We start from the raw sequence: 26,352 nt of genomic DNA on the forward strand, positions 1-26,352 counted from the left end.
AACTCAGATTTAGAAATCTAGCAGAGGAAGAATGGATTTAGTGCATAACTATGGACGCAGTGTAGAAAACCCCACCCAGCTAATATACTGCATATTCAATGTGACAGGAGTCCGTATTACCATTTCCCTCCTTAAATACCTCCTGGAAACAAGATAGTATGACAAGGTGGAGCATCACAGATCACAGGGAGCAGGGCGGTGGCTGCGTGTTTCTCATGGACTGTGGCACAAGCTTGCAGGTTTAGCCCAGCATGTCAAAAGGGCAAAGGTTTAAGCATAGTGGCTGTCTAATTAGGCATAAAGCAATTATATGTGATCATTTTCATCATTTGAACCAGCATGCTTCCAGTCCAGGGAAAGTACTTTCATACGATACCGCCAGGGTCTCCAGTGCAGGTTAGGGGCGCGCAGGTTGTTGGCGCTAGCCCACAGAGTCGCACATGTGCAGGTGTGTTTTAGCCGGTGTCTGCTATGTTTTGCTTCATACAACCAGGAGTCAGTGTTTTATATTGAGTTTAAAATCAGCTGTGTTGTTAACCCCTCGTGTAATCGTTGTAACTTCGCAAGTGGGTAATGCAACCAAAGCTGAAAAGACGTTAAACATCAGAGTGTTTCAGGATTCTTCTCCCATCCTTATATGCTTCAACAGTTCAAAATCTTCCCTGCAGCTCCTGCTCAAGACAAGGCACATCTTTGACCGGTCCCAGTGTCTGTTGTGTATTCGGTTTCCACAGGGGGGACAGCGTGGCAGAACCAGACACCTGTGGACAAGAGGCTTTCGCTCCCTGGGTCAGCACTGCCCGTCCAAATCACACAGAGAAGAACAGAGCCGTGTGTTCGTGCTGTATGTCGGCAAACAGACTCTGAGAGAGAAGGGCATTAGACTCAAGTGGATGATTGATTCATTAGGCTGCTGTATATTGACTGTGAGTGGAGAGCCATTTCCTTTGATCTTTGTCAGAATGCATCAGGTGCAAGTAGACTGTATTATTTGAAAATCATTTTAATGTAATGCTGCGGTATACGATTACAGGACTGTAAGAAGGGGTTTATATTATATATAAAACAAAATCTGTTGTACGAATGTGAATAAAATAAAATACACGTTGGAATGTTCATAGTTTCTTTTCAGTGTTCCAGAACTATGAATGTATTCACTGTTTGGTCTCATCCCAGTGTAAACATATATCTCAGTCAGTGGAAATGACAATCTGGCAGTGATGCTTCTCAAGCGCACTTCAGTTGTGCTCTGAAAAAAAACAAACGCTAACATTTTTCTGTGTGGAAAAAGAAAGCATCCAATATATCAGTCATGTTGACAGGTAATTGCCTAGACTCGGTATGTCTGAACATGATGTAGATAGTTATAGCATAATGCATCATTGTTTGAACATCTCCATCTAGAAATACCCCCGCTGCCAGCACGGGCACATTAAGATGAATTTGACACTGTAAACGTTTATTTTTTTATTTTTACTAAACGTAAATATATAATTCCATGATTTTACCACAATTTGACTTTTTTACCACAATGGTACCATATTTTTACCATGATTTTACTATATGTTTGCAATGGGCTTGTATTTGCATATTACAAGTTATGATGTAAAAACAGATGATTTACTTTTTGGAGCTTTTTCCATTGTATGATCAATAATATTTCAATAGTAATAATAATAATAATAATAATAATAATAATAATAATAATAATAATAATAATAATAATAATAACTTTACTTATAGAAACGTACATTATTATATCATAACCATGAACAGACCTGTTATATTATATTACAACTACTAACCTGCTTACTTGATATTCCTTATGCATACTACTTCTGAAATTATAACTTCCATTACAAACGATCACTGACATTAACCTGCAGACTAATATAACAATAATCAAGTCATATATCATGCAAGACCTACTGTCACATGCAGGCAAAGTGTCTTCTTAAACGCTTTTTAATTGCAGTTGTGAATATTGGTGCGTGCTGTTTCCAGTGCCCCCAACAGAGGGGTCTGTTTCCCCATGTGATCTTTTCTTCTTATATTTCATACTGTAAATAATGCTAGGGTAGCAATAATGAAGATATCATATTGGCAGCAACCTCATGCAGCCGAGAGCATGCTCCAGTGTTGGGCTTAAGCCTGCAAACATGCGCGATTGTTCATCGTCGCTTTGCCTGCCTTCATGTAATTTACAGCCAATCTCAGCAAATACACAAACAAACCAATAAATAAATGAGCAGCCAGCTCTCCCAGCCGGGATCCCAGCAGCGGCAGTTTCCCTGCGCGGCGCCAGGCGGCTCTGTCTCTCTCTCGGCGAGGAGCGCACAGAAAGCCCCGGGAAGGCGGCTCTGACAGCAGACCAGCTCCGGCAGGGAAGAGCAGATTTCCTGCCTCCTCTCCGACACACAGCCGAGCCGAGCCGAGCCTGCGGACCCGTCCGTCGGTGGACAGTGCCGGAGCGAGGCGGAGCGAGGCGGAGCGGCCGGCGCTCTGGAGCTGCGCACGGGTAAGACGAGGCGCGACGCCCGGGGCGGCTTTTCATCCGGACCGAGGGTCGCGGGGTGGGAATAAACGCGACCCGCGGGGCTGTGGGTGTCCAGTGTGGGTGGCGCTGGATGTGAGGGGATATTGCCGGGAACAGGCCCGGGCTGGGGGCGATGTGCGCCCGCCTCGCAGGTACCGCGCCGGCACGGTGCGGGGGAACCGGCGGCTCAGGCGGCGCTCGGTGGGGATGTAAGCGGTTAATACCGGCGGTTTCGTGCGCAAAACAGCGGCGGTAGCGGACGGTACCTGCGCACACCGGAGCCCGATACTCCCCGTTTACTACAGGAGGAAGAAAAGCCACAGCAGACATAACTGCCCACATACAGCCTGCTCTCATTGCTCATTGAAAAGCAACTCCACTGGCACCAGGAAAGTTGTGGTCTGTACCGTTTCAGTGAGACTGTCACCGGGGCTCTGGCGGTTTGTGATAGCGCAGATTTCCGACGCTCTGCGCAGATCTGCACAGTCTCCGTGCGCCCATTGGTGGAGCCAAGCAGAACTGCGCAGAACTGCGGACATCTGCGCTGCACCGACGCCACCCGGGAGTTGTAGGTTTGCGCAGCGTTGCGGACGCACCTGCTGCAGAGCGCAGTTCAGCGGGATTTACTGCACACGCAGACGCGTTTACCACAGTGAGCAGCAGCGATGGAGCATGCAGACGGGTCTTAACCTTGGCAGGTAAATACATCAATGAAACAACACAGTGACACCACGGCAAAGCGAAATCATTGTGCAAATGCATGAGGTTAATTTAGATTTAATAAGGGTCAATAAGGATTTCAGAGAACTGTAGTGTGTTTAAAAATGTCAAGCCAGTTTATTGACACTGAAGCCAAATCCAAAGTAAACCCTGATGACATGTTGCTGTTGTGATATAGTATTTATTCCAAGGAATGGCAGATGTAATGAAATAATCTCAGTCACATAGATGCCAGTGATGACAATGGCATTGACCTACAATGGCAGTGTATTTGTGCCTGTTGCCTAATTTGCAGGCGTCCGGACTATAGCTTAAACCTTCCTCAAAAAGCATGCATTTTGAAATTCCCGACCATAGAAAACCAAGTTACACGGATTGAGGGTAATAATGTGTAGAACATGAATGGCAAGTGATAAAGTGTGAAATCCTGTGAGATGATAAATGGAGATCTATATCAGTGTCATTTATTATTTGTGCATCATTATAATTATTTATGTTTTAAAACCAAAATGTTGTTTTAGGGGATAATATAGTGTCATGATGTGTTTGTCCTAATGTGCAAGAAATGGTTTTACATGCAATTCTTTTTCCATTAGCTATAAAATCTTTTCTCTTCAATTTTACGATGTCTGGCGATCATCAGAAAAGACATTAAACTGAAACGTTAAGTTTTTTTTATTGTCACTATTAGGGAAATGCTTTCAACTGTGTGAGTGTAGCCTTGGGGTGTAATTTTCAACATTTACTCTGTGTGCAGTTTATGTTTGTATGTATTGTAACATAATAATAATCCAGGACAGATATATTAGAATTCATTTGATTTAGATTTTGTGTGGAAGAACTGCCCCTGATAGGATGTATCGTAATCCCACATGGTATGAAAATACAGAATACGACATAGGGATGTAGTAGATAGACATGTTTATATTTATGAAAACTGCATTTAACTTGGATCCATCGAAGAGGACTGAAAGCACGCTTCCAAGATTTGGATTAGACTTTGCTCCTGTGCTGATTGGTCGGACAATGTGTCTTGTCTATACTGACAGACATTTCTAGAGTTCATATTGTCCTTGCTAAGTGGTTTTAAAATGACTTTACCTGCAAGAAACTCTCGTCTGTTAAACCGGGCTTTCCCTAACAGAGCCTTTCGCTTTTTAACATGTTCTTTTGACAGCTATACAGTCCTTTACACATCAGAGAAATGTGTAATTATAGAGCGTCTTGTTTTCTTGGACAGCAGTGAGATTATTAACTCGAACGTCTACCGAGAAAGAGAGAGCAGCCCTTTCAGTTCTTGCCGTAGAGATTAGGGTAGGGATTGTCAAGCAGCGAGAAGAAGGAGTCACGTTTCCTTGATTCAAGACCTTCCTCTCACATCACCTGTCATTCTTCTGATGTGAGGCTTTACGATGAAGGGCAAGGTGGGGGAGAGGAGATTACAACAGGGAACTAGCAATAACACATACCATTTGTATTCATAGCAAGGCCGTTATCCAAAGCACGGGAGAGCTGAAGATGGAGAAAACATACTTATTTCTTTATTTCTGTATTTTCCAGTTTAGGCCCCTACATGTCACGTTTAGTTTCTTGGTTATGTTAGAAACAACACAATCGCACAGAAGAAGCAAAGCAGAGACTTAACCTTTGTAAACCCTCCCCGAACAAACGTTTGTTCTCTTTGTGTCTGGCTGAACGAAGGGAAGGGGGAAGATGCTCCGAAAATGAGCCTGAAACCCCTGGTTTGAAAGAACCAGCGCTTGAAGAAAATCTACATTTCAAACCGCCTGAGACGTACAGTAGGTTAAGTTACCAGCATCCGCGTTATTTTAACCTCCGTATTCAGAGGGTCTCTTTAGTGTGATCTGAGAGGAGACGGCGCCCCATGCTGTGCCTGACAGTCTTGTAGGTTATGCTGTGCTTAACAGAGCCTTTGATGTTTTGGGGGAAAATTCAGGCAATTGGTTTAAGCATTCGCAGGGAGGAGCTGCAGTGTTAGTAGGTCAGAGACAATTTATGTGTTCTTCGTCTACGGGAATCTGTGCCGTCCTCGTGTGGGGGTGATGTAAGACGCCAATCAAAAAGCATGAAGAGTTTTACAGAGATATTTGAGCTAAACTTAATTCAGTCAAAGCAAATCCAACCTTTTGTGTTTGTGTGTTTCTAAATAATTACGAAAGAACGACACCTTTGTGTCACAATAGAGACTGTGGCCTCAGACAACACTCAGACACGCACTCTTGTGTTGCAATGTGGTCTCGGGGCAATTCCCGTTGTTTTTCAGACATGTTTATGCGACTAAAGTCTCCTTAAAGACTAAAAAATGCTGTGGATGTAAAAAAAGAACCCAATATCTTGGAATAGACAATAACCACTCTCTGATACTAGATACTCTACCCTGGATAAAGGGTGGCTCATGTGTTTCACATGCTCTGGCAGGCCGTAATCTTTTTAGCACAGTGATCCTAGAATGCAAATAACAGGGCTTGTGTGTCGAGTGGACTGACAGGTCTTTGTAAAAACAGGCAAATTTGCAGGTGCTCAGTCGGTGGCAGAGATACACAAATTTGTGTCTGCGTGGAAATATGCGATTCAGCTGAGCATTACGAGCAGCACAGCGCCGGGGCCGCTCTGTTTCCATTTCATCGCAAAGGCCGAACTTTCCACTCACAGTTCAGAGGCAGCCACAGGGAATCGGGCGTGTCCGCTGCCCAGGGTCCCCGAACACCCGTGAAACCCTCAGCTGTGCAAACATCTCTAAACCTGGAGCTCTTGCAAGAACACAGTTCAGACGAGGGCAGCAAGCTTTTGCACTGTGCTCTTCATTATATATAGCCTAACTCTTATTGTCTGGCCCCCTGAAATGAGCGTGAAGATTTTATAAAAACCTCTCCACACCCCCGTTTGCAGAACTGAAACATCTTTGCCGCAGACAGAGCAGTTTTAGTTACATGACAACGCTGCTTATTTACAGTAAACCTATTCAAAGATGAGACTCTCTGTGACTAATCTGTGGTTAATTTCTACACCATTGCTCGGTTATATAATTATGTATATATATATATATATATATAAGAAGTTAACAGTAGAAACTCTTTGTAACTGTACTAGAAACGTTTGTGAGATATCATCTGTTACATTTAGCAGAACAGCCTTACTGTCACCCTGTGACGGTCACAGCTCTTCCCTGATTGGATGATGGTGACCACTACTCTGAAACAACATGACAACCTTGTGCCACCAAGCCGCACAATGTGTCAGGGGCTGGGTGCTGGGGGCCGGCACTCATTTCTATTTTGTGTGTTTTTTGGGTCTTTTTTTAAAGAAGTAGAAAGGATCGAAGGGGTTAAGTGAGATGCTCGGGGCAGAAGTGACTAGCAGGCTAAGAATATGAAGGTGCATGTGCTCCTCGCCACGTCACCGATAATAATAGTGCACTCTCTCTCTCTCTCATATGGAGAAACGTGACTTATTGGTTCGAGTGATATGGGCTCCTTTGGCGGGGAGATGGCCGGCGAGGCACGAAGGAAGCGGCACTCACTGCGTACCGTGAGACGGGGACACGGGTGAAAGGGGGGGCACAGCCGGGGTGAAGTGAGACAGCCATGATGATAGTTATATCAGACTGTATTATTAATATATTACAGACTCTATTAGGTGAGGAAGAGGTCCTGTAACTCAGATTGTCTTTATTTCCAATGCAGGGCGGCTACATGCGTCCCGTTGTTGTAGTTGTGAGAGACAGTGACACAACGACGCTTGAGTTTAACGTCACAGGACTCTTGCTGAAACGGGAACATGGCAGAGGCATCTTTCTTCCATCCAAGCCCTGGCAAAGTCCTACGTAGTCAAATACAAAATAGATCAGGATGTAGAATACAGCATTTAATGTGAGTACATGTTTACACTGAGCATTGAGGAACCCCATGTTTATTTATTCCTGTAATCATTGTGTTGACAAAGCAAACATAACTTACATACGACAAAAACAGCACCACACTCTACACTATAGGCGAACACTACACTGTTATTCTCCAGGATGAAGCAATCTGTTACAGGTCTGCTTGAACCAGAAACGACAGCGAAACACACACAAACACTATGTGCAGTTTGCTTTAGAAGGGCTTTGTCTTGGATTCGTGAATTATATATGACTAAACACATGACAGTGGGCTGTGACCTTATTTCCAGGCCAGAAATCATGTTATCCAAACTTCGTAACCCACTCGGGGTTTGGATGCAGGGTGGTGCTCACTGCGAGATTAATTTCCTGATGACATTTTTGGCCTTATTTGCAGGCAATGGAAATAAACACAGCAATTATAAACGACAGGCAGACTTCGATGCTGTTCGATGCCTATCAAAGCATTGTGTGGAGACAGAGTTGTGAACAGCACAATGTGTATTTTGTTGATGTTCCAGTATGAAAATGAGAGTGATGTCCGTTGTGGCACAGTAAAGTAGACATCACACTATTGTACTGCAAGCAGATGAGAATATAGATGCTCAGTGAAGGAGTTCACTTATTTTACGTCTCCTATTCTCTCAATATTCATGTGTGCATCCGCCATGAGAGAGAACCTAAAAATAAATAATGGGAAAAGCATTAAGAGGTTAAAAAAAAATCCTTTCAATGTCTCTTTTTTTCTGCTGTGCTTAAAGAGGCGTGTATCTCGCCAGGAGAAGAGATGCTACCAGGTCAGCCAATCACTTAAAAGCACGTAGGGAAAAAAAACCCAGTTATTTACAAACTCCAGTCAGCTCGTTAAAATTCCCACCCCCAGGGCAGTTCCCCAACTGCCTGTGAATTTGGGATGCCATCCTTTCTTTGTGCCAGAGCTGCATAATGTGTTTGCGTCTGACGGGACTCCCGAAAGTCACGGCCCGATTATCTCCCCCGCCGATGAGCCGTCTAGCAAACAAGTCGTGCTTTTATATTTCACAACTGCTGTGTGTAAAAATTTTAGGTTTTGCTAAAGAGGTAACATGTGGGCATTAAGTAACATGGTTTCCAGTTGAGGTAATACATCTCCGGTGTGTTGAGCTTCTGAAAAAAAAAAAGAAAATTACCTTTTCTGTCCTAGTGATGCCTTTTTATAAACATTTAATCTTAGTTGTACAGGTTTGACATTATTGTCCTAAATCTCACCTGAGCCCCGAACTCCTGCCCCCGCAGACCCTCTGGAATTTGTCTTCATCTGTTTCGGTATTGGAGTTCAGACCGTTAGATGTCATTAGGCTAAATAGCTTGTCTTGTAAAAACGATGACCTCCCCTCCCAGGACCAGTGGAAAAATCAATCCAGCAGTTTGGAGGTTAATTCCCTCGCTGCTACCCCCTTCCTATGTCCTATTACTGTATTTCTGAGGCCCTGAGGAATGCAGGAAATTAACACTCCTAATTAGATTCAAATAGAAACCATCTCTCATTAGATTGAAGCTGTCGCCCCTGTGCCGTTGTGCTCGTGTTGCCTTACACAATGTGTAGATGCTCATCTCTTACGTCCTGGCAATTAGTGGGCGAGTCCGCTGTCGTGCACACCGGGCGATCCACGGAAAAACGTTTCATCTTCCTTTCGTTTTTTTATGTAAGCCAGCAGAGAAAAAACGTCAGCTGACTCCCGGCTCAAGTCTTTATGGGAAGTATTTGCAGGCAGGAGATTAAAAGCAGGCAAATAAAGGCTTGGTTGTGCCATTTAAAGACACTGGTGCCGCACAAGAAAAGGCCAATGAATAATGTATGTATCGCCCCGGCACCCAGATGTTCAGTTGCAGCCGGAGTGGGGAGAAAGCACTCAGATATTTAGGCCGGCGTGTGATGCTTACGACAGCAGGTTTTAATTAACACTTTATTTATCAAGAACATGAGGGTAAAGTTCACATGAACATTAGGAGTTTAATATTTGACAGAGTGCTGTTCAGGAATGTGTGATAGATTTCTGCTTCCAACAAAGGTAGCAGAGTAATCATCACTGAATTTAAATAAGGGCTGCTTTACATAACATTTTATACTTTCATCAACTACAGAAATTGAATCTAATCTTTTAGTAGGTTATTGAGGTTAAAAATAGGTATAACTGCAAGTAATTGTAAACACGCACAGTAAACAGTTATTTTATCCCCCTGACACATATTTTATGTCAACTGGTTGTGAAAATACTGCGTTTCCTTCCGACACATTTTTCTGCTCGGAAAACTGGCCTTGTTTTTCAGAGCGACATTCAGCCCTGTAACCGCGGGCTTCTCGACCGACGAGGGCACTTCTGCGGGTCACATTTCCCATCTCGACTCTCTCCCGCGGTTGACAGCCAGCCCGATAATATTTATTCAGACGATTATCCGCTGAAGGTTGGATCGTATCGTTTTGTTGCCAGAGTGGGGAATGCAGCAGTCGTTCAGAGTAGCGATGATAACCCAGACCGAAGCCCTCGGTATTCCCCTGGCGTCTCGGAGAGGAGTCGAGCCCACGTGAAAGCACGGTGAGTCTCAGGCGAGGGTCTGTGCGTCAGCGTCAGTTTGTAATGCATTGGGGAAATGGGAGATGACAGTTACTCTGCAATGTGCTCTGTTGTTTTGGATGTTGTGTTGATTTGAGGCCAGCTACCACAATGGATAGATTATATTTCTTTTGCACCAGTTTCAAATGATGTAAACAGACTTTCCAATTAATTACCTATGTATGGAAGGGCATTATATTTGGTTAGTAATTTTTTTCCCTTTGCTCCACGTTTCTGATGTGCAATATTGAATTGCTCAAACGTATCACCTGTGCAAGACCTAGGAGTCTACGTGGACTCCTCACTTTCCCCATTGACTCAATGTGGGGAAGCAATAAAAAGGCAAGCAGAGTGTTAGGGTATATTGTCAAAAGTGTAGAATTGAGAACAAGGGCAGTGATGTTCAGACTGTACAATGCACTAGTTAGAGCTCATCTGGATACTGTGGACAGTTCTGGGCTCCACACTTCAAGAAAGATATCGCTGCTCTAGAGGCAGTTCAGAGGAGAGCAACCAGACTTATTCCAGGTCTGAAGGGAATGTCCTACTGAGAGACTGAGGACTCTAATCCCATGAAAAGGGAACAAGGCTTAAGCACAAAGTAACCCTCAGTGGCGAGGCAGGTTTCACTCACAACTGTCCATTTCAGCTGGAAATGAAGAAGTACGTCTGTCTCTGCCTTCGAAGCAATGGTCTCTTACCGTTGTGACAATGCCTTGGTTTGCGTTGTTGTTGTTTTTGGATGAGAGTTTATTATCACCATATTTTCTTCACCTTTTTCCCAGCACACGATTGAACCGTTTAATTCAAGATTTTTCTTCTGCTCACTATCAGACATAACAATCAGCAGGCCCTTACCTTAGCAACAGTCAATAGAAATGGCTCTGTGGTGTCTTTGTAGCTTTAGTGAAAGGCCAGTGTCGGTTGTGTTGGTGGTTTGCAGTGTGCGAGAGGAAAAGACTTTGTGGTCAGCAATTCAGGTGGGTTTTACTGTGGATCCTCTAGATTAATTGGACTGTAGTATTTCTGTTGTAAATGCACTCAGATGTCTTTGCATTTCCTTTGGGTATATGAATTACATGAATAATGCACTGCAGTCTATCCACACCATTCAGTCTGGCCTAGGCAGGTAGAGCGGCACCGGAGATGTATTACTTAAAGAAATCGCATTGCACTGAGACCTTCGAGTTAACCTGTTTACCAGACATAATGATAGCATTTGGCAGCCCGAGGGGAGATGCTACAAAGAGAGGTTGAGGGTTGTGCAGGAGAAGATCAGAACAGAAATATTTAGGAAGGGAAAAAAAAGGTGAATTGCGTATGTTTGTGTGTGTTTAAAGTCCTTTTTTTCAGTATTTATATGCAGCGTTGGCCAGCTGACAACATCGACAACAGCAATGAGACAAACGGGCCGGACACAGACTGTGGTCTGAGTCAGACTGACCGAGTGCAGTATGGTGCGGACTCCTCCTCCCTCTCAGAGCAGGTCTCTTGTTCACTGGAGAGGCCGTGTGTCATCTAATGTGAGGGATGAGAACGAAAACAATGAGTTAAGCATAGCTGAGCCCAGTCCCCACAGTCCTGAAGTTGTGGGAGGAGGGTGGCGTGCCAGAAAGAAGTAGCAACATACTTTCCCTGCAATCATAATAATAGACTGTTTTCGACATAAACACATCAGTGTTCCCTCTCTGCCCGGAGGAGGCGGGATCTCACTCCGGCTTCGACCATCTCCCCCTGTGAACTACCGTAAGAATCGGGCCTTTTCTTTTGCACAGAACATCTGGCGCTCGATAAGAAGACAAATATATACTGTGTGTATTTTTAACAGTGGGAAACGCGCTCTCCCTGTGTTTCCAGGCTGAATCTCAGACTTTTTCTTCTTTTCTGTAGTCACTGCTTGGAGAATGGTTTATATTTAAAAGCAATGGCACTGCATTGAGTTTATTAATATGATGGTGATGATGTAAGTGGGAGAGGGCCCTGGCTTGAAGCTATTCGTAGATTTCCTCTCCCGATTTCCTAAAAGGACTAATAAAATAATAAAGAAATAAAATAATAATAATATGATATATTGCTTTCCCCGTGCTGTGAGTGGCATTGATTCGTTTCTGGGCTTTGTAAATAAGTAAAATAGGTCACTGACGCCAATAAGTGAGAGCTCCTTTCAACCACACACACACACACACACACACACACACACACAAAAATCCAGAGTTGCGGTCCATGAAACAGAATGGAAACTGAACCGCCCCGAGTGGTGAAGGGACCGTGGTAGGAGAAGGAAGCGCGCCCTCGTCGTAATGAGCCACACATCCTGTCCGGCACAAAAGCCCCCTCTCTCTGATACCCATCTCTCTGGTGTGTTTATCTTTCATGAAAGCCTTTTTTGGTGTGTCCCAGTTGCACTGGAGTGTGACTCAGGGCTTGCATGTGAAGCAGGGCTGAATGAGGATCTGTCCTAGAGTCATAAACATGAAATATCCCAACGATGGCGGCTCGGTCAGGGAACTGTGAACAGCAACACAGAACTGGGAGTGAAATATCTGCAGGAAGATGATTTGAAACTGCCTTTACTGTTCCCCGACCGATTATTACCGATGCTGGTGAATGTCTTTGCCATAACTCAACCAGGCTTGGGTCCATTTGGACTCGTTGGAAAGGTGTTTTTGAATGGGAACTGATGATTACTAGGATTTTCCACAGCATTGTGTAATAATCTCTCATCCTGTTAACCAGTCACACAAGCTGCTGTGGCAATTTTGTTTGGCGAAACAAAAACAAGGTCAAAACAAAACAATAGATATATTTATATACATATTGAAGTGAATAAACCTATGATTGTGTAATTTATTTTTTATTTAAGCCTGCCTCCCTTAATCGTTTTAAACCGAGCGTTGTTATCAAGTCATTCCAATTATAAAGCATTTTTTTCTTGTTAGACAACAGTTTTGCTTCTGTCGGGATGAGCAGTGGGATTTCAGATCCATTCCTAACATTTTTCTCCTCGCCGTTGTTGTGATGGGTGGTGCAACCATAATGACCGAGATTACTCCGAGCCACCAATCCCTCCCTGCTGACTTTGTTTTTTCATCTCGGTGAAGAGAGATACTGGTGCTGAGATTGGGGTCCATTGCTATCCAGTCTTCATTTGTAGTCGTGCACATTCAAAACTACAACATCAAAAAGGCTGGGGCTTTTGAAATACGATGTAATAAACTCACAAACTGCTCTGGACACTGTTTTATATGTTTAAATACAATTATTTGCTATTTAACGTATTCAAAGCTGTGTACGTTAGCCCAGATGCAAAAGAATCAGAGAGTTGCTGATGAATATTCAAAGAAATTCAAAAATATATTCTCTTTCATTTTAATTTGGTCAGGCTCCTTTCGCGAGAGTTTTTCATTGCTGGTGCACACAGTGGATTAAAATCAAATTAAAAGGGTCAGAGTCAAAGAGTCTCCGCCGTCCCCAGAGACCTGCCGTTCTCATTTTTGGGATTATAACCTCAAAAGGGTTTCTCACATTGAAATCCACACACTCGGCCCCGCCGAGCCGGTCACACTGTGGAAATTAAAAATGGGCACTGAAGGCGCCGCTGCCAAGAGATGTTTTCACATCATGAATTGGAATTTTAAACGGCTTTCATTTGCGTGCGCCCAATTATTTCCCCCTCAGATCTTCCCCCCCCGTGGATCTGACTGCGTGCGCTCATGTGTAGGACTTGCCCACATGTCGGAGTTGATGAAGGTCACGGAGAACGATCTATCGTCTCTGCTTTGGGACAGTCGAAGTCCTGACTGAAGTGGTGACATGGCGAGGATTTGACTTCCTGTCATGTGATCGTCTGTCTCCAAGGTTTCATCTGGTAGTCTGTGAGCAGCGATGCACAGATAAAGAAATAAAACAGGAGAACTGGGGGGGTAGCTTTACTTACCTAAAGCAATATTAAGATTGTTCACAAATGCACTTATAAAAGAAACCTATCCATTGTGAAGCTTTCTCCAAATTCCACATTGACCCCAAAAACGCCTTGCTGCAGAATGTTAGGGGTTGTTTTTTACCCATATGAAGAAGTGACTCATGCTTAGCCAAACAGAAAGACTTGCTTGTATATAAAATGCACCCTGGAGCTCGAGAAAATGCAGAAATGCATGACTTTTGGTCCAGGTTTATTTTTTGCATTGGGAGCTACTCAATTATTAACTCGGCTCTCTCTTTGCTAGTTAGTAAGAGGGCCGCAGTTAGTTTTTCTTATCCCAACTATAGCATTTTAAATCAGATTTGCACAGAGGGATAACACCACAGCGTTGAGGATAGTGAGCTAACAAAAGTGCTTTTTGGTTTTAATTTTTAAACGCACAATCTTCAGTTTCGCCCGTGAGATATCAACTTCTGTTGCGACAAGTAAAACCTTTTTCACATCGTCTCGTCTTAGTGAATAAGAGGTCGTCCCGGGCTCCCCCTGTGTTTGGCATATTTCATGAATTTTGATGTTAGCCGTCCCCTCCGTGTGGAATCCGTGCCAGCCTGAGCTCCTGCTGGGCCGAGATGCTGTTTCTTGCTGAGTCGCGGCATGGAGCCCGGTGTCTGACAGGGCCGGTCTGACTCAGCGTGAATCTCAGCTTCTGCTGAGGAATTGACTCGGTGAGATCAGGTGAAGACAGTCGGGGCAGAGTTTCTGTGCTCAGCAGTCTGGAAACGTTCATCGCTCGGGGTCTGTTTGTAAGGGAAGCCATTTGACAGGGGATTGAGTGGGCAGATTTATCTGTGCTCATTTAGATTGGCTGGGATTGTTGGGAATGACCCCAAACTGGACGTGGACAGATGATGGGATCTGGGGCAGCCAGCTGATTCCCTGACCTTTTCACTTGCCACGTTATCTCGGACCTGGATATGGAGCACAGAACACGTTGCAGGCTTTACCAGTCAATTAAAATAACTATTACAGAAGGACTAAGCTATTTTACTCATCAGAAGGGAATTCGAAGACCCCTGTGGTAATCACAGTCTCTCGATATTGGCCTGTCAGCTTTCGGTATTGAATTGCCTGCTTCTGGGCTATGGAAGAAAAGGACAACTCCCTGTTGGAGAGATTGCAGTTGGGCTGGTAATTCTTCATCTCCCGGAGAGCCGGGGATTGAGCATGAACCCTAGGCTGACGTGCGATTTAAATCGACCACAAGCCTTAGAAAAAGATTGCTGCGATTTAAATAAAAATGTTTTTTTGAGCCTCAGCAAATGCCACAGAAATGCTGTTTGGTGGCTTCAGAAAATGCTTTAAGCTAGGGAGGTCAGTGGCTCCGGCTTGCTATAAGGAGTGTAAGAAGTCAGAGATAGGGGGTGCTTAACCTGTGAGCTGCGTTTATCAAGGCCGAATAACATGGAAGAAAACACGTGTCTCACGCAGTGTCCTATTATTTTTTGTACTACATGAAATAAACCCTCAGAAACATCTATTCCTTTCCCACACAGGTTTGTAGGTTGTATTTCACACACACTCACTCCCTCAAAGAGAGCCCATTGGTGTCTCCAGTGCCTTTCATGTCTCACGGTTGAGTGTTTGAAGCTAATGATGTGCTTTACATGTAACCCTGGCTGCTGTGAAGTCACTGATTTAGTCTGTTAATCGCCCATTTCACTGGGACCGTCTCTCCAGCTCGTAATCACGACGGCGACGGAATAACCTTATCAGGCTGAGACACATGTGAAAGTCACCGGGGAGCATGTCGTGTGATAACTGTATCGACACGCTGCATCGGTCGGATTGATCCACCATTGAGAAGTGCTGAAAATGAACTCCGAATCAGCAGAAATGTGCAGTGTGTTCAGTGCTGTGTTTTTACACACAGCATTTTTTAAAACAGATGTAACGGATCATTAGTGACTGTAGGAATGACGTTGTCCTTGTGGGGGGATGGCTGCCATCTTCTCCAATTGGAAACCAACAGAAGTATAAAGGTGCTAAAACACGTCCCTGCATTTCTTTTGCGTATCATATTTTTTCACATTTGAATTTGTTAGCATCACATGCAAATGACGTGCATGAAAACCATTTCCTCGAGATACAGGAAACATGACAATTTCACATCTCTGATTGTGCGGAATTGGAATCAGAAGTTCAGCAGCCATGTGTTGAAGGAAATACCTCTGTTTCACTCCTAATAAAACCTTAACGTTCTTGTGTAGCTGTGCAAGAAAGACAACAAAACACAACGCACTGCCCCTGTAGAATCACTCTCTATCCAAAATGCAAAACAGTGTGACACTTATCCAGGCTGCCGTTCGGCTGTTTCTGTGTAAACAAATTAAAGTGGCCAGCCATTAATTGAACGCGGCCCCTAAGCACATCCAACCAGGTTTAAGCAGTTTATTGACTCGACTGTATCAGTCAAAAATGCTTTTCAATAACGATGCCACGGGCGTTGCTTTGTGTGCGCTGGAGTTGTGAGCACACAGGCGCTTTCATTACCAGGAGGAAAGTGCTAATTATATTTATCCACAATGCCTGTGCCCTGGCAAACATCTTAATTACGTTTAATTTGTTGTGTTACATTAGTTAAGTGGAACATGGTAAGATGAAACTGTCCATGTAGGAAATTAATTAACTGGAGTTAAATGGTTTAATATGAATAATGACCATAAAAGCTGTGGTAAAAAAACTAGCAAGGGTATTTTTTGAGTGACTGTTATTCCAAAAGGTTGAAGGTGCAAATCCAGCATTGGTCAAGATTATTTTGTGATGGAAAGATAGATGGTTGGATGTTTTTATCTTAATTTAAAATGTTTTACCCTTTTAGAGTGCTTGTCCAATAATAATAATAATAATATTATGTAGCAGACTAATACTGATAGCATGCCCCATTTATTATGTAATCTATATTCTTCCCAATGAAAAGCTACTCAAAGCATGTCCTCACATTAATTTAATGCAGGCTTCACTGAATCTCATGCTTAGGAGGAGAAAATGAACATGCTTGAACTGTTTACAGACGATCTTGTCTGTGAATTCTGTCGGGAATGTAGAGAGAGAATATTTCCGCTCCAGCCCCAGTGGTTTTAGACACGAGTCTCTCGCCCTGACGACACACGGCTGGCTGTGACTCGTCTGCGTTCGGCTCAGGGGGTGTAAAGAGAGCCGATTTCACAGCCACGGCCAACTGTGCCACCATCTCGACAATTTCAAGCGCCTTCCTTAAATGGCAAAGTAACTGCCAGTTTAAATTAAGAAAAAGCACAAGGAGTGCAGTTTTAATGCTACATTAAGTGTCCCGGTCATGAACACATTGCACACGCGTGTTAATTGGAAAGACTGCTGAACCTCAGTGGTGGGACGTGAATCCCGTTTCGTATCTCAGGAGAAGATGCAATGTGAGGTTTATACATGTTTTCTTGGGTGGTTTATTGAGAAAATAAGTGACAATGTGGCCCACTTTCCTTGTTTCTGTACAGTAGCACTGCATGCAACATTTCCGTCTCATAATTGGTCCCACAATAGCCGTCACTTGGTTTTTATGTCAACAGCAGCTGAATCTCAAGGAGGGCGGCACGGTTTACCCACAGGGTCCTTGAGAGTGCAGAAACGGCAGGGTCTCCCAGCCCCCCAAACCCACCGATAGATCGCACTCCCCCCGATGTGAGTCACGGCCGCTGAGTGGCGGGTTCCCTGATCTGATTTCGTTTTGCTCGGCAGAGTCGAGGGTGAGTGCGGTCAAGACTGGGATGCTGCCGATCGGGGGAAGAGAAATGTGAAAAGATTATCGCAGATCATATCTTGTGGCATTGCACTGGAACAAGGCAGGGGCGGAGAAGTGTCTGGTTGCATTGAGGGAATATTTAGAAGTAGGTTAAATCTTGCGAATGCTCCATTATTTTTGCTTTATTATAATGTTTTCTGCTTTGTGTGGCACGAGATAACATGCTGGTGCAGGTGAGATACACAGGACACAGATGCCCCAATATTAAATACACTTCATGTTAAAAGATATTCATTTTTGATTGGGATCTTCTTGAAATCCAGTTCTGCAAAGTGAGAGTGATTTCCATCATTTAATAATAATAATAACTAATTAATGTATATTTGATATGTCAGTTGATGTGTGTGTGGTATTGAGGAGTGTGGTAGAGCAACACAGTGAATAGTCTTGTGTTTTATGAGCCATTAACACCCTTTCCCCAGCTTTCCCCAGCTTTGTCTTCCTCGGATTACAGCTGCAGGAAGCAAACATGCAAATGACTCTCGCATTTGAGTTTGGAGACGAGGAGGCAGAATGTGAAATGTGCAAGATCATCATGTTGTCTTAGACCCGTGGCAAACAGGGTTGTTTAAAGCTGTGGCTGTAGGGTTTTCTTGTAGATCTTAAACTCGGGAGTCTGAGCCGTTCACATGCTTAAAACAATCAAGTAAACTGTTCATATGATAAGCCATACAAGCTCTTTTACTTAGAAATAGTCACAGGATTCCATATTGCAAGGTTTGCGAACAATACCTCCTTTCATTTCCGTTCCTGTGTTGTGTTCCCAAAATGTTTGTTAAGCACAAGTTCTGCCTAGTACGTCAGTTAGCGCTTCCTAAATGTATTCGGGACCTCAACGAGCTTCTCAAAGATGCGTCTCGTCTTTTCTCACCATCGTGTGTGTTGTGTTTCTCGTGTGTTGTGGCTCTCCGGGGCTTGTGCTGGAACACATTCAAAGCCATGGCTGACATCTTCCCGTCTGCACTTGTGTGAATCTGTGGATGTAATGAGTTTGTTCTCTTTATAGAGGTTTCGGTTTGTCGGCCCCATTATAATTTAATCAAACGCATCCGCCATGTGTATACCCTTGTATACAAGGAAGACTGCTGCTGAGGCAAGTAAACCTCGATAGGCTAATGGCACGAAAAATCTCATTTGTTATAAACACGGGGCTGGAAAAGACTTTGAAACCCTTTTTCTCAGAACATGACTTTTTTTTGTAAAGGCTGAACTGAAGAACAGTCACAAAGTTTTGTGTTTCCCAAAGTTTTTTAAACAGCAGACAATTCCATGATCTTTCCAACCAGCAGGTTTTGTTACACAATGCTTTGCTATTATTTACCAATGGTTCGTTGTTGTTCGACATGGTGATTGTGCGCTAAACAAACAGTGTTGTTTCCACATCGTGTGAACTATAGTGTACAAAACAAACCACAGAGTTTCTTGCTTCTGGCTATAAAACACACAGACAAACAGGCTACAGTAAAGACGTGTGCTCAAGCGGTAATTACGGTGCAGCACGTCATTATTTCTGAGCCATGCCCTCTCTCCTGGCTTGGGTGACAGGTGTGTTTGAGCATTTAACTTCCTCTTGGAGAGAGTGTTGCACATGTCATAAAAGGGTAATAAAATAAGTTTGCTACCTCAATATGTTCACCCATTTTCAGTGTTATATCAAGTACTTGCTTAATATCTTAAAAGGAACTACAAAGAATTTGGACATAAAAGCATAAAGAAATGTAATTTCTGTCTAGAATCAAACATGAACCGTTTGGGTATCCTGTATTGCCACATCTTATGCAACCATCGTAGAGACAGAAAGTTCTCTGTCTGCGCCGCAGTGATTCAGCCAGGCTGCGCGCCGACCTCGCCGGGGAAGGTTAATAGGATTTAAACTCTCTAACCACAGTGATGATTGTGTCTGACCCTTCTGCGCTGCGCTAAACGTGCCAGGCCCTCCTGCGAACCTGTTTGACACGCACGGCTTATCTCCACCGCGCACTCCAACAACACCGCCCTGTTATTAAAATGATAGGGCAACACGACACAGAGGGCCGATCTTTGCCCGTCCCCTGGTAGTGAACGGCAGGTTTGTTGTCTGCGGGGCGGCATGTTTTACAAGGAGCAGCACAAAGCCTTTTTGACCGAAGCCAGTAGCAGTAACGGGCTAATTGGCTCTTCTGATATCGTAATCCCCAAATCCTCACCTTTCCCCCACCGCGTCTCCCGATACGGCCTCTCTCCGGCTCGGCCTTTTACCTAATCAGCGCTGACCTTGTTTAGCCCTGAGTCGGTCGTTGTCCGCATCAGCAGCTTCCATTGTGCGGCGAACAAACATCTTCATTGTCTTTGCCGTTTTCTGCGGCTGTCATCGTGGTAATCCTGGCTTTAGAGTGCTTTTCCATAATCCCGATTTTGAATTCATATCGGAATTATCCTCGCATTCCTGCCCCCCGTGGAAATCATCGGCCCGGCGGCGCTCATTTCTTGCTCCTTGTGTTCCTCTTGGTCTGCCAGGTTGCATTGGCTATGTAGATGGTTTACTTGGCAAACCGTTTCAGTTCCAATTTGAAAATGCACGGCTAAAACAAATCTACAATCCCCCCCACCCCCCACCACCAAAGCCGGGCTCTTTGAGATTAATTCTCAATAATATTAATCTTACTGTCATTCTGCACCATAAGCTTTAAAGGAGCCAAGCCTGTATCTTTATTGCATTTTCAGATGTTGCCTTATAAAGATGTTCCAGAATCAAATCAGAATCTGGTTTTGGGGAAAGCAGTTAACACACTGACACACGCACACACGCAAGTGAACGGCTATATGTAGTACAGTCCTGCAGAATTTGTCAGCACAAACTTGCCTTCAGATATAAAGCATACGTGTCATATGTGTCATATTTAACAGATATCTAATGGAAAGTAGATCTACATCCCAAACATAATACATAATGTGCACAGCACAGTTTAACACCTTGGGTCTAACATGTGAAATGAGTGTCAGTTAAAAACAACAAAAACAAGAAGTAAACTGTAGTAGGTTTACAACCCACTGATGTATGTTCTGACTGAGCCACATGATTAGAACATGCAATGGCTTTTAGGCACTAAAGAAACGCTAAAGGACATCAGTCGTAGGAAAGGCGTGCGTGTTTGTAAACATGATCCCTTTCCTTATCTGTGAGGGACAGTAAAAGACACATGGCTCTCTGTTGACACTCACTGATTCACCGGCTCAGCAGCGGACGGGCCGACCTCCACGACAAGTTCAGACAGAGCCGGAGAGCAGAGATGGAAACCGCTAATCTGTGTGAAATACAGCAGGGACGCGCCAACAGCCCCGAGTTATGAAGATCCATCAGCACGTCCCCGATGTTGTGGGTTCCACTTGAAACGCAGCAAACGAAACAGACACATAAAAGATATATAATGATCTCAGGCAAAACAAACTATAAATATGTGTCGCACTGTTGTGTTGAAGCAGCAGAAGAAACACACTGCTGAGGAGATGCAGTAGGAGATGCCAGCCCAGTGTGCGTTTAGCAGGACATTTGTGCGTCAATTACTTTCTTATCAACCCTATTGCTGTCTGTGCCACCACACTGACATCTATTCAAAGACAACTGCAAAGACACAATGAAAGGAAATTAAAATAACAGTGACGTGTGTAACGAAGTCCATATTGACCCGCAGTGTGTGTATAGAGTGTCTCTGTCCGAGTCGGTGTAACAATGGATCACTGTCCCCCCCCCAAGGTGGGATTCAGAAATCTGTCAGGGTGTGGGTGTCCTGGATTTGTTCCCCAGGACTGTTGTATAAATGAGCTTTTTCACAATGGAGGCCTTGTCCGCTTTTGGATTCAGAGATTTTCAGTATCGCTTAATCCATAAAACATGACTAAACTGTTGCCCTCTCAAACTGAGCTGAGCATGAGATGACCATGAAATGCAATATTTGTAGCGAATACCAGGAAAGGGCTAAAATAAACGATTTGTGTTTACGTAATATTATTTTGATTATTATTTGATTATTATGATTATAGTATCATATTTATGTCTAAAAACATTAGACCAATGCAGATAGTGGCTGTGTCCAATCACATGTTCTGAAAGCATACCTAGAGTAATTAAATGTGTAATTATAAGAATAGTTTTTGTGCTGCATCTTTTCCTAACCCTTTTACATGATTTAATACATAATTAGACATTATAACTTTAAAAATATTACTCTGAAAATGATCACCACTTTAATTGATACTTCGGCTGAAGGACAATTGACTGTGTGGTCGAATAAGACAATGAGGCGTGGGACGGGGCCCTGCAACGGCCTGGATCAGCGTTTCTAATGTCAGTTGTGATAATAAATGAGTCTGGGATGGTTCTGTGGATGTGGGCAGAATCACTACTGTTTTCATTGGTGTTGTAATGAAGTTGCAGGGAATGAGCGATGCGATTTGATGAAGCACGGCTTTCACAATTGATGACTTACACTCGGGGAAGGGAATGTGAATAACAAATTATGCAATAATATGGATGCATTTAAACATTTATATATTTTATTATTATTGTGCTTGTCTGATTTGTCAGTTTTATTTGCTTTTTGAAAACGTTTCTTCCGTGAATGAGTGAAGTTAAAATATTTGCCTGTTCAACCACATTTCTGTCATACTTTCTTGAGTACTAGGTGAGAACAAATAACTCCAACAAATGCAGAGATGCAAAACCATTGAAGTGAAAATGTAAATGGCAGAAATAGGAACCATATTATTTAATACCAAGCAGGCAAAGCAGTCTATGTATAGAAGTTACAAAATAAATAAGGGCAGCAACCCTATAGCTTTAAACTCAAATAAACCCAAGCACAAAGGCATCTCTGTGTCTATGCAATCCTTGACCATATTCAGATGTATTTATAGGTGATATTGGTTCTTTCTGGGCGCCACACCCTGCACTAAACCTCTATGACACAGTCTGGCTCGATGGGAAGTGCCTTGGCTTCCACGTATTGTGCGTTTAACGGCGGATCTTGCTTGAATGTTTTTCCTTGATCACCTTGCCGTTTTGCAGAGAAAAGGGCTCGACTCAAAGCGCAGCTTCTGAATCCGAATTCTCCCTTGAGTGGAGAGATTCGACATCACATCAGATAATCTGTGGATCGCAAATCAGTCGACCGAGTTCAGAGTTCAGAGTCCACTGCCCCTTTAAAAGCTCACTGGTGACACGGATGTCACACAATGTTACGCATCCCAACGTCTGAAGGAAACGCTGCGATCTTGGCCAACTCCACTGTTCTTTAAAACCAGGACCAGCTCATAGACAGGATATTAGCTCATTCACTTCCTTTTTCTTATCCCTGGGAGCCTGAGTCAGATTTACAACAGGGGCTATGACAAAGGGTTCCTGGTGACTAACAGTCCAAGTGTTTGTAGCCAAGAGCACTTTGAGTTTTGAGTTTAATTCCCCTGATGATAACAATAAGAAGACCAATAGTGTATATATATATATATATATATATATATATATATATATATATAGAGAGAGAGAGAGAGAGAGAGAGAGAGAGAGAGAGTATATCGGTAGCGTAAATCATTATACAAATTGAGGTCTTTTGTATTTCCAGCAGAAGCACAGAAACACAGGCAATTCACTATACAAGCTGATTCTGCATAATTGGTAGAAAGTGGTTAGTCTTGTTATTTTTAACGATTAGGCCTGTTGGAGCATTATGGGTCCCTCGTGTGCAGCAAAGGATTTTGGGTATGAAGGTGGCAGTTATTTTCTTTTAGTGTTACAAATGTAAATAATCAAATTGTCTGCAGTTACACTGGTGTGTGTGTAGAGGCCTCTCCCCTGTTGCCCATTGCTTTTGCTTTGAAACTCTTTTCTGGAGGATGCTGCACTTCTCCTGCGGAGGAGTTTCCTGTATCGGTTCAGTTTGGTGCTGCAGTGCCGTGACTCGCTAACGCAACACAGATGTCCCACAGACTTTGTGTAGACTTTCAGAGCTCTGGTGACAGTCTACGTGCTTCCTCAAGCCCCGTGCCGTCTGGCTAGACCCGTTTCTTCAAGCTTGAAATGTATACCAGGAAAAGCTCTTTCAAATAGCAGAACTGTTCACAGGTCTTTTCGGCTGACCTCCATGGCAGCCCTTCCTGATTGGGGGTGTGAATTTACTGGGAAACGTTGTGTGGCCTTGAGCGTGTGTTTCGAGTGTGTTCAGTAAAGTGTGGTTGTCATCACACTGTATATCGGCCTTTCAGCAGCTTTAATATCTGTTTCTGTGCCAGGTGGACAAACATTTGTTGTTGCCACTGACCACATGACTTTATTACCACTTCCCCCCGATGACTGTGGTGTGACAGTTTATGGTTTCCCATCCTCTTTTTTTCTTCGTTATTAAAATGACCTACTGTAGCAGGTATAGCACAGTGTTAAATGTATTATTCAAATAATTTTACTCTGAGGGGGGATTCACTTGAAATTTTCCCAATTCATTGCTGTTTTTAGATACAATTGGCCTGTTTCAAACACCACCTCCAACTGACACCCACACTACTTGGCGTGTGTCTAAGTAAACTTGATTAACTTCTCCAAAACACGCCGTGGTCTGTGTCTTCTCTGTGTTATTAAGTTTGGGGACTTCACACAAATACAGAACCAAAAGTTGGCTGAGTCGCTAAAAAAAAGTGAGCTCCCAGTTTTCAGGAAATGTTTGACTAGATTTTGCCTACAGTAGTTATTTCCCTTATTTTCTCCCAGAGATATTAACGTGCTCACACTTTTGTCATGAACTTACCAGTAGAGCATAATGACTGTTTTTCTATGTTGTAAGGGTGGGTTTTCCACGAATACAATGATGGGGCTGAAGGCGAATGGCACAGCAGAACACAAAACAGTCTGTTAATGTGAACCACGAGGAGAGTTTCTGTAGTGTTCACTAATCGAGGATGAGAAAAGATCAATATATGACTTGGTCCAACTGTAGACACTTCTAAAATAGATGCTGATGACATATCTTTGCTTATCGGTTACCAAAGCACTTCAGGCTTGATAGTGATACGCACTCAATTTCAAAGTAAATGTTAGATCGTCTTACACATCTCCCTTCCTAAAGGGTATCTACAGTATTCAGGTACTTCTCTGGCAGATCATTTTTTTCCATAATGCTCAACAGTTTGAGAACTGGTTTGGTTTGAAAACCAGTGACACCAGTGCATATAAAGGATGACTTGTAGAAATATGGTGAAATAGGTGAGTGATGCCGGCCCATAATAGCTCAGTGTCGATTGCTGATGCCCTTGAATAATTTCTGTTGTGCTCGTGATGAGGTTTATATTTCCTTCAGCAGTCTGGCAGACACACCCCCCAACTCCTTGTGCAATATTAATTTTGGTTGATAGTCTGAACAAGATACACTTTTAACCTTTTAATTCAGCCACACGAAGGCAAACGGTCTGTCCTATATAAAGGGAAGAAGGCCAATCCTGAGAACAATTAAACGCCTCGTGAATCTGCAGCCGTGTCACGGGGATCACAGTTGTGGCTTGTTTTGGGCAGGTCGCCCATTTACTGTTGTGTTGACACTTATATTGCGAGCGTGTGTTTTTCACAGCTGTAATAAGAGGGATTTGAGGAGGTAGATTCTCCAAACAAAATCCTGTTCTCTATTGCTGAACCTAGCTGGCAGTTATCCCCCCGTTATTGTTTGGTGTCCGCTGTAAACGCAGATCAGATTGCGACGCAGTAACAGTGTTTGTTTTTTTACTGGGAGAATGGAAAAAAGGGATTAGATATGTCATATTTCAGATGTGGCATTTTAGTAACACAGAAGCTTCGTGAAACCATTTTAATGCGCAGGGATGGAGTTCCTATCAACTGCAAAACATAGTCAAGCACAGACAATGCATCCATTGTATTGTCTAAAGACAACCAGGAATGGTAATTGTGCATCTGAAGACTCCAGGTGTTGGGAGATATTATATTATTGGTATGCACCGCACAGGGAACACATAAATAAAATAATGCTTTAATTTGCATTCCGAGTGTTCGTATAAGGAAACAACGGCCCAGAAGAACTCTACGTTGATTGTTCTTCAGCTCTCGCCCGTGGGAATGAAGTAATAGGGTCTTCTGTTCTTTTAATTCACAGTAAATGGAACACAGTGGCCCTTGCTCAATGTCCTGCATCGCAGTGTGGAGGCCTCACCTTCGGGCCCGAACAAAGAGCTTGATTTAAGATCTCCCCAGCGCTAGGGAGGGAGCTGGATAATATTTCTGCAGCTGGAAGGTGGATATTGCGAGAGATCCCTTTTCACAGCAAAGTCACACGTGACCTCATTCTGAGCTTATCTCCTCCAATGTTTTTTTTCTTTACTGTGTGTGTGTGTGCATGGCTGGCTCTTGCTGGTTTTCCATCCCTCCATCCTAAACCGAGAGAGACAGAGAGCAGTGTTGCTTTATTTTTAATCCTTATCTTTTAATTCTCTTATTGCGTTTTAAGAGGTGTGAAGGATGCCTTTCAAAACTTGGATCTCTTCAACTTTCTCTTTCGAAAGTCTAAATGAAGATATTTGGTCTGCCAAAGTTTGATGTCTGCTGAGCAAAGAGCAATAGGTTACAAACATACTATTGTATGTGTTGGGCACCAGTGTTGGGCATAGAGAACTGCTTCCCTTAAATGCAATGCAATGGTGCTGTTTGCTCAAGATCTGTGCTGATACTGATGTATGAATGTCTGCTGTAGCCGTTGATTGGATACATTTTACATCCGCTTTTGAAAGGATTATATTTTGCAACCTTCCCTGGCTGGTACGGCCTCCAGGAAATAACCTTGATACGATTGTTGTTGGGAGCTCCATTGGCAGGAC

At 43.4% G+C, this 26,352-nt stretch overlaps 1 protein-coding gene across 4 annotated transcripts in view; it reads left to right on the top strand.

The window, feature by feature from the left end:
• Positions 1–2,135: 2,135 nt before the first annotated feature.
• The window catches only part of ptprea (protein tyrosine phosphatase receptor type Ea), a 65,437-nt gene continuing 41,220 nt past the window's right edge, over positions 2,136–26,352 (top strand). Inside the window, exon 1 of one of the 4 annotated variants that reach the window (XM_066692797.1) lies at positions 2,136–2,518. The gene's annotated coding sequence lies outside the window, so the exon portion shown is untranslated. Of the gene's footprint in view, positions 2,519–3,121; positions 3,235–26,352 lie in introns of those variants that run through there. The other 3 variants (XM_066692795.1, XM_066692798.1, XM_066692796.1) reach the window with 3 other exon arrangements.

The sequence above is a fragment of the Amia ocellicauda genome, chromosome 20, assembly GCF_036373705.1.
Source record: "Amia ocellicauda isolate fAmiCal2 chromosome 20, fAmiCal2.hap1, whole genome shotgun sequence".
NCBI classification, from domain to species: Eukaryota; Metazoa; Chordata; class Actinopteri; order Amiiformes; family Amiidae; genus Amia; species Amia ocellicauda.